Source organism: Lactuca sativa, chromosome 6, assembly GCF_002870075.4.
Source record: "Lactuca sativa cultivar Salinas chromosome 6, Lsat_Salinas_v11, whole genome shotgun sequence".
NCBI classification, from domain to species: Eukaryota; Viridiplantae; Streptophyta; class Magnoliopsida; order Asterales; family Asteraceae; genus Lactuca; species Lactuca sativa.
In genome coordinates, this window is record NC_056628.2 from 109,667,269 (window position 1) to 109,679,264 (window position 11,996).

Consider the following 11,996-nt stretch of genomic DNA (forward strand, 5'->3'; position numbering starts at 1 on the left):
CATTAAGTTGCCATTTTATAGGCAACAACCTTATACCCACCTTATAGACCGACTTCGTGAATGAGGCGTACTAGCGGTAAGACGACTTTGATCATATACATACATATATATATATATATATATATATATATATATTATTAAATTATAATATTATAAGTATAAGGTTTGAATTTTAACTTTTTAAAATTCTAAGGGTTGGAACTAAAGTTTTAATCAAGACTTTACTTATTCCAAAACTTGAGGGCAAGTTTTGTAAACTTTCAAAGCTTTTCATTTCTTGTAACTTATGACTTTATTAGAGTATTAAAAATGAAGACTCTTCATTTTTATAACCCATGTGTTCTTTTAATGGTTTTTAAGCAAAGTGACTTTTGGTTTTCCATAACTTGAGGACAAATTATGGACTCCATTAAAACACATAATGATCAAGAATTAATCTACCACATAGGTTACAAATAATTCCTATGATCATCTAAACATCATAAGATCAAGAACATGAATATGAACACTTTCATGAATTAAAAATTACATTTAAAACTTTGTAATTTTGATAACAAGTTGTTGTAAATGGATTAGCAAAGACATTACACCATCTAAAACACTTTTCAAGTACCAAAACAGTTTAGGGTAATGTTTCTAGTCCATTTCCAGCAACTAAAGTCGAAAATCTGCATTCTGAGGCTCCTACTCGCCGAGTGCATGAACCTACTCGGCGAGTCCCCCCATGGACTCGGCGATTTCGTCAGGCAGAATGCAAAAATATCGACTTTTTCAACTATTTAGCACAAATAACAAACAAACAAACCTGGCTCTAATACCACTGTTAGGTTTTGAGCATTCTAACACTTCCTAAGTGTACATGCAACCCTAATAACCTTGGATCTATGTTTGTCTAATTATCATGCAAAGTTGATTTCCAAGGCTATGATCCTATCTAGCATGCATGGGGAACAATTCTAAATTGAATAATAGATAGAATTACATACCTTGTTGTTGTTGTAAGTGTTCCTTGAAACCTTGTGAGCCTATCACCTCAAGTGTGATGCCTCAAATGCTTCACACAACACCAAATGCAAAGTATAAACTTGAGAGAATACTGTAACACACTCAAAATCGACCAAGCCCTCTTGTTTCTCTAGTGTATCACTAGTGTAGCCAATTTTGGGGAGAGACATGGTCCTTATATAGTGTGTTGTATTAGGTAAAACCCTAATGTAACATGACTCTTCATTTCTCAATCCATGGGTTAACTCCATGGAGCATCCTATGGGTGGAACCCAACTTGATAATCCATGGAGCCTTTTAGCCCACTATATAAGATATGGAAGATTTACACAATCTACCCATATATTTAATTAGTTATTCTTTTGATCACTTAATTAATTCTAAATTAATTATTGATCAAAACTAATTAAATAACATTATTAATATATTAGAACTTATAATATATTAATAAACCATATGTGTTATTTCTCTCATTTAGTTTATCCAATTGCATGGTGCCATGCAACCCAAATGGACCATGCTGGGTCGGGTCAAGTATTTACCAGAAATAGTTATGGACTTAGACACCTTATCCAACATAATCGTCATTTACCTACCTTCAAATATTTTATATCTTGGATTACGGCATCCCTCTTCCAAGTTATAAAGGTATTGTGTTGGGTCCTAACCTTAATATTTCGTATTGGATGTTATATTAGGGACTTTAAATCAACTATCTTGAATATTAACCAAAAGATGTCTGGTTTAGACATTTATGATCTTCCAAATCTTTTGAAACAAGCTTTCCTAAATGAAGATGATGTCCCATGGAAATCATACTTCTTTCACCTCCTCCAATTATTCTCCCTAACCCACAAGTTCTTGAAACGTTTAAGGTCACTCAATCCCTATTGGCAGGCAAAGGTCTATGTGTGATCACATCTTGGAGATGTAGTCACATATTGACAAGCCGGGAGAGTTGGGTGTCAAAGTCTTGTGAAAGTTGGTGGCTCAACTACTTTCTAAGTCACATAGTGAGTTCCTTTGGGACACCTATGAAACAAACTATGACAAGACCCTTAATGATCTTATCTATTTGCTAAGATCAACTTCCTAAAAACTTTATGGACATTGACAATGATGATATTGGATATCCAATAAAGCTCTCTCTTCCCAATGGAAATGAATCAGCCATTGTCAACTCGTTGACCAAATGGTAAAGAGATAGGCTAAGTCTGTGATAGTCCCATGTACCATTATCAAGGGTCCATAGGTATCTATTTCCAAAGGAAGGGGCATTGATTACGAAGCTGCCAAATTTTACCTAAAGATGTTAAAGTCAATAAGTTTGACTCTACTTCAGGTAAAGTCCACTATCTAACTCTGCTAAGTTTCTATTATGAGATTCTTGATACATGATGTGACTAGGTCACATGTAGATGTTTTAAGAATCAAAGAAAAAGTGAAGAAACTTAAAGAAAGAATATGTTGAATCTGATCGCGTAGATGAATTTCTATCGCATAGTTTGAAGATCAGATTCTTCAGCTACTTCTTAGGAGTTATGATATATTGCTTAGGTATAGATAACAACAAAGTTTTCATGTGCTTTAGCACTGTAAGGATAGTGTTTCCGCAAAGTTTTTAAAATAAAAGGAAAAATTTTGATTTTATTTATTTTAAAATATCCGTACAATGACATTTGTGAAAATTTTTGTTGCTTATAAGATTCCATTAAGAGCAAGAGTGGAAATATGAATATGATTCTTTCATTTGTGGTAGTGTCTAAATTTACCAAATAAGGAAAGTTTCTCATCACCCAAGTTTCAGTTGGATAGAAACTTGGAACCATGCAAGTTGTATAACATGATGAATGAGAACTTTCAAGCATTGGAAAATTAAGACTAAGTACTTGTTCACATGGATGTGTGAGTCAAGTAAAGGACTAAAGGATCGAGTACACATTCTTGTGTACTGATTAAGTCCACCACAAAAGATTGATAAGACTATTCGTCATGATTTACTAAAGTTTAGTAAATATGGTTACACTTACAAGTTTAAGTGTAATTTTGATACATTAGAAAAAATTTCGATGTATGGCAGAGCGAATAAGAAGAATCAAATTATGGCAGAAAGATAAAAGTTTCTCAAATCTAAAAAGATGGGAGAGTACTTTACTATCATGTTTTAAGACCATCTTAATGATTTTGAGACCTTATCACAATTCATCCTCTAAGTGCATTCTGATAGCTAAGAAGATGAGCTATGAATTGTTGAAGTGGTCAAATCAAGAAGATGAGTCATACTTTATTCCAAAACAAGTCTTAGAGTCATACTCCAAGACTGTAAGTTGAGTGACATATCTTAAAGAAAGGTTTAAAACACTTTTCAAATGTAAGAGTAAAAGTTTTCTACTCTTGTACATTTGAAATTGGTGAATTGTGATGTTTTGGATAAAACAAAGCCCAACTTAGGCCAATTGTGTAAAGTGTTTGTCGTGAGTGGAATCCACACTATCTCTTGAATATCTGACAAGAAAGTCTTATATGTCAAGAGGACAGTGGGAGTCTCAAAGGTCTTGAAAGTCTCAAGAACTAATTAAGAATAAAACATGAAGTTCTTCACTAGCACATGACTTGAGGTTTATAACCTATCATGTTGACATATTCTGTGCCCATTCCAATTAAAGTTGGCTTTGCGTATGAGTTCTTAGTATTCTCAATTGGTTGCACAACAACTTGGAAGCAATGGCAGGCCCTTGAGCTGCCAGATGGCAAGAAATTAAGATTGAGTTCAGTCCATATGAGTTTGGATTTGTCATTATCCTTGTCTTGTGACTATGGTTTTGACAATTCACATGGATAAGAACACATACACCATTAAATCTAAGTGTCATAAGGTTTCTCTCCGATTCATGAAAATGATGGTGAGCAAACACTATCACTAAGTAGATTTTAGCTAGATAGAAATTGTGATATTTGCATTCTCAAGGTCGTTAGTGGAGCGTTTGTGGTTAATCGGCACACTAACATGGACTTGTGAGAAGTGGCAAAGGTCTAAAAAATCGAGACTATGATTACGACATCCCTTTTCATAGTTCTTAAAATTGTTTAGACACACCTGTGAGCTATCTAAGATGAGGTGTATGATATTGATAAAGTTTATTAAAGCAATCTAGTATCAGAAATCTGAACTTTGGTAAGAAAGTCAATAAAGTATTGATTTCTAGAAGTCCACCTAATTTCTGAGTACATGTCAAAGCTAGTGGGAGCATAAGTGTTATGCTAATAATCATCATGTTAGTGGGATCATGATAATTATGATAAAGGTTGCAAGTTAGCAATGTTAATTATAGAAAACAAAAAGGTTTCAATTGGGAAAGAGTTGTTTTGCTATAATTAAGGGATAGGAAATTATACTTTATCTCAAATCTAAAAGCTTAGATTGAGGTTTTAATCATATTTAGTCAAAGATATATATATGAATTTCAAGTTGGAATGGCTGAACATAAGGAAATTCTATATATGGGTCTATTATTTGCATTCTTAAATTCGATTATGATTACGACATTCCTTTTCATAATGAGAACTTGGAAAATAGAAATGGAAATATTATAGCAAAAGACTGGTTTAGTCTTTATGTGAGACATCATGAATCGTGTCCCATATACTTCGGATATAGGATCGATTACATGTGCTATATTCATCCTTTCTAAAATTTTCCAAATGCCTAGGGAATTAAGAAGGGAAAAGGTTTAGAACTGGATATGACTAAAAGGATTAAGCAATTGTCAAGGAAAATATAAGGTTTACCAAAGATTGATTGCTCAAGGAAAGTTGAAAGTATAGTGTTAATTCTAGAAGGACCATATTGACATAATTTGTAAGGAGGCAACTCTTGTTCAGAAATGATAGTCAAAATGGAATATGGAAATGTTTCAAAGTTAGAAATTATTCAATATGTGTAAGATTAGAAGAAACTTAATGCAAGAAGGATGTTTCCAAGGAGTTGATCTCCTTTGGAATACTCTGTAATGATTGTTGACAAGTCTTTGTGAAATGGTGCATAATCATTACAAGAGGATCAATGCATATAAGTTTAGAATCTAACAGATTTCAGTAAATGACATGAATTTGGAATTTTTGCATTTGCAGTAAGGAATTGGGACTGTGAAATGAGAATCATTGGAGTTATGTTCAACTGGTCTATTTCGCAAAGTAAAGATCATAGACAAACATAGTATGCATACTTGGTGTGTGGCATGACTAGTGTTTAGAAAACATGGTGTACATGCTTGGAGCATGGGACTACTATTGTTTTAAATTCAAGAATAAAGTTGATAGCTGAAACAGTATGCAATGAATAATGTGTAATCATATGGTGATAAATAAAAGGTGTTTTATTTATATTCATAAGTTCTGAGACCATATTGGATTCAATTATTCTTGTGTTTCATTTTGCGTGTTTTGACTTCTAGAATAACTAGGTCGTTCTTCCTAATTGACTAAGTTATTCAAACTATCCACAGTCGGTCATATGTTGGAAGTAGATATGAATCAAGACTGTCATGGGTTGGGATTGTAGAGGTCTAAGATGTTGGACAAGGAGGTGCTACAACACTCATGAGTGCTCATAAGTTCTGAGTATTGGATTCAACCCGCGATCATTGGAATCACTTCATGGATTTTATCACGAGTGATCATGAGACGATAATATCTTATATTCTTCAAACCTAGAGATATGAGTTGTTACTATGAGTTGGTTATACATTGATTGCACGAAAACGCATTGGTAACTCGATGTTATAAAACGTGCCTTTGTGTATGATTCAACAAGTAGTAGGACAAGCCATATGAGTCGAAGTTTATCCATTCCTTTTACCTTCGGGATAAAAGCGATATATGTGGGCCCCTTGATGATTTGGTGATGACAAATGTAAGTGCTCGGCCGGGCATGGACTGATTTGATTTGTTCAATTAGTCAGTCGTCATAAATCGGATATCAGGAAAGAAAAAATGGATAGAGAGAATGATTATAATCCATGTCTCAGTCCATATGATATCTAGAATGTAGGAATATATGATCCCTTATCTAATGGAAAAGTCATTGACAAGGGTCAGAGATCATTGGCAAGGTCAGAGTTCGACAGAAGCTTTTGAGAGCTACTATTGCCAGTCGGTTCTTGAAGTCATACTTGCAATGATAGTTTTAGACTTATCCAAGTGGGAGACTATTGGATTAATGTCTAAGTCCATAACTATAATTGGTAAGACTTGACCCGACCCGACATGGTCCATTTGGGTTGCATGACATCATGCATTTGGATAGACTAAAATGAGAGAAATAACACTTAAGGTTTATTAATATATTATAAGTTCTAATATATTAATAAGATTATTTAATTAGTATTAATCAAGAATTAATCTATAATTAATTAAGTGATCAAAAGAAGACTAATTAAATATATGGGTTGATTGTGTAAATCATCCATACTTATATAGTGGGCTAATGCTTCATGGATTATCAAGTTGGGCTAAAACCCATAGGATGCTCCATGGTGTGTTTGAAGCCATGGATCCAAGGAAATGGAAAGCCATGACAATTAGGGTTTACCCTAATTATGACTAACTATATAATGATCTTATTCTTGGAGAAAATCGGACACTATATGTGAGAAAAAGGGCTAGCCGATTTTTATGAAGTGTGGATTTCTCTCTAATCTATTCCAAGTGTATTTGGTGTTGTATGAACCATTTGAGGTGTCACACTTGGGGCACTAGGCACTCAAGCTTCATGAAGACATTCTACATCAAAGAGATATGTAATTCTAACTTGAGATATTCATATGAATCAATGTTATTATGCTAGTTAGGATGAATACCTTGGAAAGTTCATATTTGCATGTATAATAGAGAAAACATAGATCCAAGGTATTTAGGGTTGCATGTACACTTAGGAGTGTTAGAATGCTCAAAGCCCAATAGTGGTATCTGTGACAACCCGAAATTTCCATTCTGAACAAACCATATCATAACAATAGAGCTTAGAACAGTTTCAGTGAAATTCCAGACTTCAGGTATAAGTTTGGCAGTTTTTCAGGATTTACACTTAAGGAGATATCAGGAGAGTGGATGCACTAGGGTTTTGTGCAACACTGTTATTCCAACACTCAGTTATATTAGAAATCATTTCAGGAATAAAAATATTTTATGCCAAGAATATCTCAGGGCTATAAATAGAATTCTGAACCAAATTCATTCATTATTCGCATTTCCAACTAGAGAAAAGCCATTTTCTCTCTCACGGATCTTTGGGTTTTTATACCAAAACATGAGTAACTCTTTCTAGTAGTGTTAGAAAGCTTTAAATATGTTCATAAAATAGATTACATAGCTAAAGCATTAGATTTAGGAGTTTACTCCCCAAGGTGTTCTTGGGCGGTAAACTCCCGAAACCGAGCCTAGACTGTCCCCTGTGATATACTACTGCCTTGGACTTGTATAGGAGTGTATTAGGGACATGAAATCAAGCAAGAATCACCCAAGTTTGGGAGTTCATGGCCCAAGAGTATCTTAGGCCGTAAACTCCAAAATCATGCACAAAAGGGTGCTTTTAAGGCACCTAAAGCATTGGACATTTACTAGGAATTGTTCCCACATAAACCAAGGACCAAAACACATCAAAATCACCTTCCAAAGTGAGTTTACGGCCAAGACATGGTTCTTGGGCCGTAAACATGAAAGAAGGGCACCAAAGTGTGCCTAATTCCTTCATATGCTTTAGGTAAAAGTCTAGAACCTATCCTACATATGCAAAAGACTTGAAAGCAAAAAAAACATCATTCCAAGGGAGTTTACGGCCGTAAACTCCAAAGGAAATGGCCTTGGGGCCGTAAACTCCTCTAAGGAGTGTTTCTAGGCCTTAAACCCTTCCAAGAATTTAACCACCAAGTTGGAATAATTCTAGGAATCATTTGGAACTTCAAAACACACAATACCCCCATGGTTGTGAGTTTACGGCTGTAAACTCAAGAGTTTACAACCGTAAACTCCATGTGTGATGTTATATGGAGAGTAAACTCATATATAAGGTCCTTTGGAACCCTAAACCCAAGTGCCTTGTCCCACAATATCTTAGATGTAATCCTTAGGGCTTAAAACACTTATATAAAGTGTTTGCTATGTTCTAGGATGTTTTAACATTATCAATTAGTAATTTAAGTCTAATTGAGTGCATATATGTGTGATTATATGTTCATTAGGATCGTAGTGTGTGTACATGTCCTCACTTGATGCCTAACAAATCCTACACCGTCCAGTTCATCTAAACTACCAACTACAGGTGAGTTCATACCCCTTAATCAATGTTCTAAATGATTTTAAACGCTTTAATTGGGGGGGGGGAATACAAGTAGAAAACAATATGTTATTAAATCAATTTTATGTATTTTATAACTGTGTTTTCACTCAGTAGATTTCACATATTTCAAAAGGTGACACATGAAATGGTTTTCTATCTTAAAATACCTTGATAACAAAAGTATTAGTTTTGAAATGTTTATTAAAATGACATCAAGTCACTCTTAATCATTGTTCAAAACTCCTAGATATCTTGCAAAACCATTATTTTTACCTTCTTGAACCAAACTATACTTATACACATATGTTCATATATATGTTAGAGATTATAGTTTTCACCCTTCATTTAGTTTCCAACATTCTTGGGTAGCAAAAGTGTATAAACCTACATAAACAACCAATTACCTTTCAGTTAACTATCATAGGGATAGTTAGAAGATATCAAACATTATTACTATTACAAGGAATCACACAAGAGTCAGTTCATTCATGAGTCTATACCAATACCTTACATGATACATGAGTACACTTACTTAGGATTACATGATACATGAATATGTTTACATATACTTACCTGATACATGAACACACTTACATGAATACCATACATGAACACTATTACATAGTTGCATTATCCTGTATTTACTTACCTGGATACGTGTACTTAGAACTACGAGGATGATTTATTAGTACTTTCTGTGTAAATTATCTTTCCTATCCCGGTTCAATGGGATATCTCGGCGGGACTAACCATTCCGAACCCCGCTGATTAGCACCAGTGGTCGATGACCATCTACGGAGGTCTATGGTTACTATTTATATTAGGTAGATCGATAGCCGGGGCTAACCCCTCCACCCACCTGCTACTGCTACAGAGGACAAGTGGATAATCTTCGATTTTTTATTAGGTTATACTTTTCGCTTATTGCGATGTTGTGTTACTCCTAGTACCCAGCGATGACACTTACATTTATACTTTTTCTGGACAATCTTCGGATGTTCATTAGGTTATCTTCTATGTTGTGTTACTCCTAGTACCCAACGATGACACTTACATTTATACTTTTTCTGGACAATCTTCGGATGTTCATTAGGTTATCTTCTTCGCTTATTGCGATGTTGTGTTAGTCCTAGTACCCAGTGACAACACTTACATTAGTACTTTTTCCTGTTTACTTTATTTTGTGATACTTTCAGATAAACGAGGAGTTAGAATAAGTACTCTGGTACTAGTCAATAGAAAGGAAAAACTATCATTTTACTTACAGAACATTAGGGTCTTGGTAGAAGACTATCATATCATTTTCCTATTATACTTTATTTTGTGATATATTCACATAAACAATGAGTTAGACTAAGTACTCTTAGTACTAGTCGATAGAAAGGAAAAACTATCATTTTACTTACAAAACGTTTAGGTCTTGGTAGAAGACTATCATATCATTTTCCTATTTTACTTTATTTTGTGATATATTCACATAAACGATGAGTTAGACTAAGTACTCTTAGTACTAGTCGATAGAAAGGAAAAACTATCATTTTACTTACACAACGTTTAGGTCTTGGTAGAAGACTATCATATCATTTTCCTATTTTACTTTATTTTGTGATATATTCACATAAACGATGAGTTAGACTAAGTACTCTTAGTACTAGTCAATAGAAAGGAAAACCTATCATTTTACTTTGTCATAACAAAACATCCGGGTCTTGGTAGAAGACCACATTTCATACTTATATCAACTGTTCTATTTACGGATTTATACGACATTCTTAACAACATTCCAAAACAGGACAATAACACATAAATACTTATGAATTCACCAACTTTAAAGCTGATACTCACTTTCAAAATAACTTGTATTCTCAGGTCATCAGTTAGACAGGTGTGATAGTTAGGTTTTTGAGAAGATGGAGCACAGACAAGACTCGCCTTATTTTGATTATTCATTTTATTGTTGTACATTATGAAAGAACACACATGTATTAAAACTCTACTTATAATGCAATGGATGATGTTGTTGGTGGTTTATTATATTACACTGTTGTGATACTATACATGACGTCCTCCACCCCTGAACGTTTCCGCCGTTCGTGGTTTTAGGGTGTGATAGATTGGTATCAGAGCATTGTTTATAGTGAATTAAGTATATCAACCCATAAAAGATATACTAACTATAAATACATAGGGATTAAAACACTCTGTCTAAGAGAATATAATTTTAAATAATAAAATATTTAACAAAGTATACGTGCCTGCATTCATACTAAAATCAGTGTCACAATGATAAGAACAAAAGTATTATGATTGTTGAATATCACAGGTAAGCTCGGGGATGTATGGTTAGTCTTGGGAGTGGCATAGCCTGATCAACTATTTTGTTCCAAAGATTGATTAGCACATGCCCAAGAATGGTTGTGATATGGCAACAAGTCTAAAAACTTACCAACATCACCACAATGAGAACATTATAACAGAACCTAAGTCTAAAATACCATAGGGGTGTTTTGTGTTACTATAAGTACTTTATACTTGAGAACAAAAATGGAATCTTCATTCCTAAGTTGATAATTGCTAAGTGGATACGCTAAAGTTATATGTAACTAGGATGTTATAGACTTAGAATAGGTGGAATTTTTGCTTTACCCCTATTCCTTGTGAATTTGGAGTTGAGGTCACTTATTCGAAGGTCTATCCTGTGTTGATTACATATAACTGGTATGCACTTTACAAATTGCGATGGAACTAATGAAGATTTCCTAAATAATTATCTAGATAGTTCGTCTAATAATTATTTTCTTACCCCAAATTCTCGCATAGATAACATGGCTGGATTCCATCCCCACGACAACCTGTTCCTTCCGAACGCGGTTATTGTTGGATGGTTTGGAGAAGAACCAGTTAATGCTGAAGACCTTTCAGACGATGCCATCTCCGAACCCGAGATTGAGAACCTACCCCAGGCAGCTCCCTTTCCGATTCCTAACCCTCGTCCGGCTTTTCATGGCCCGACGCCTGAGTGGGTGGAATGTTTGGAAACATGGAGCCAAGGACAAGATCAGCCCATGCCATTTAATGGTGACCAAAGCTTCTATGACCTGAGTAATGGGGGATCAGCAGACAGAATCATGCTAATTCTGATCCGAAGAGTTGCCCGAAACGAAATTCAGGGCAGGACAGCTCTACAACGTATCGCAGAAGTCGATACAAATGGAGGAATGCATATGCTTCGCACCAGTCGCCTTGAACATGCTCGTGAGAGGTCTGAAAGAGACCATGAAACCCTGCTGCAAGCACTAGCCGAATCATGAGCCGAAGTCATGGAACTTTGGGTACGCCAGAGAGTATACGAAAGACACCTACTTGATGTGGAACGCCAACTGGCTGAACTGAGAGTTCACCAGAGGGATGATCGTCGCCAGTAGTAGATGCATTACTTTATATTCCTTGTTAGAAAGGAATCGTGTTCCTATCTATGCCCGATGTGGCATCTTCTATGAAACTATCTTGTACTATAAGTACTTTGGTTAGGTCTTTTTACTGTCAGGAACTATCTTCTCTGGTTATGATGTAAGACCTTTTTACAAGGTCATTTTCCCGAACCTGTACATCATGAATATCAAAGATATTGACAGTCGGCTAACTTCTGAGTCGT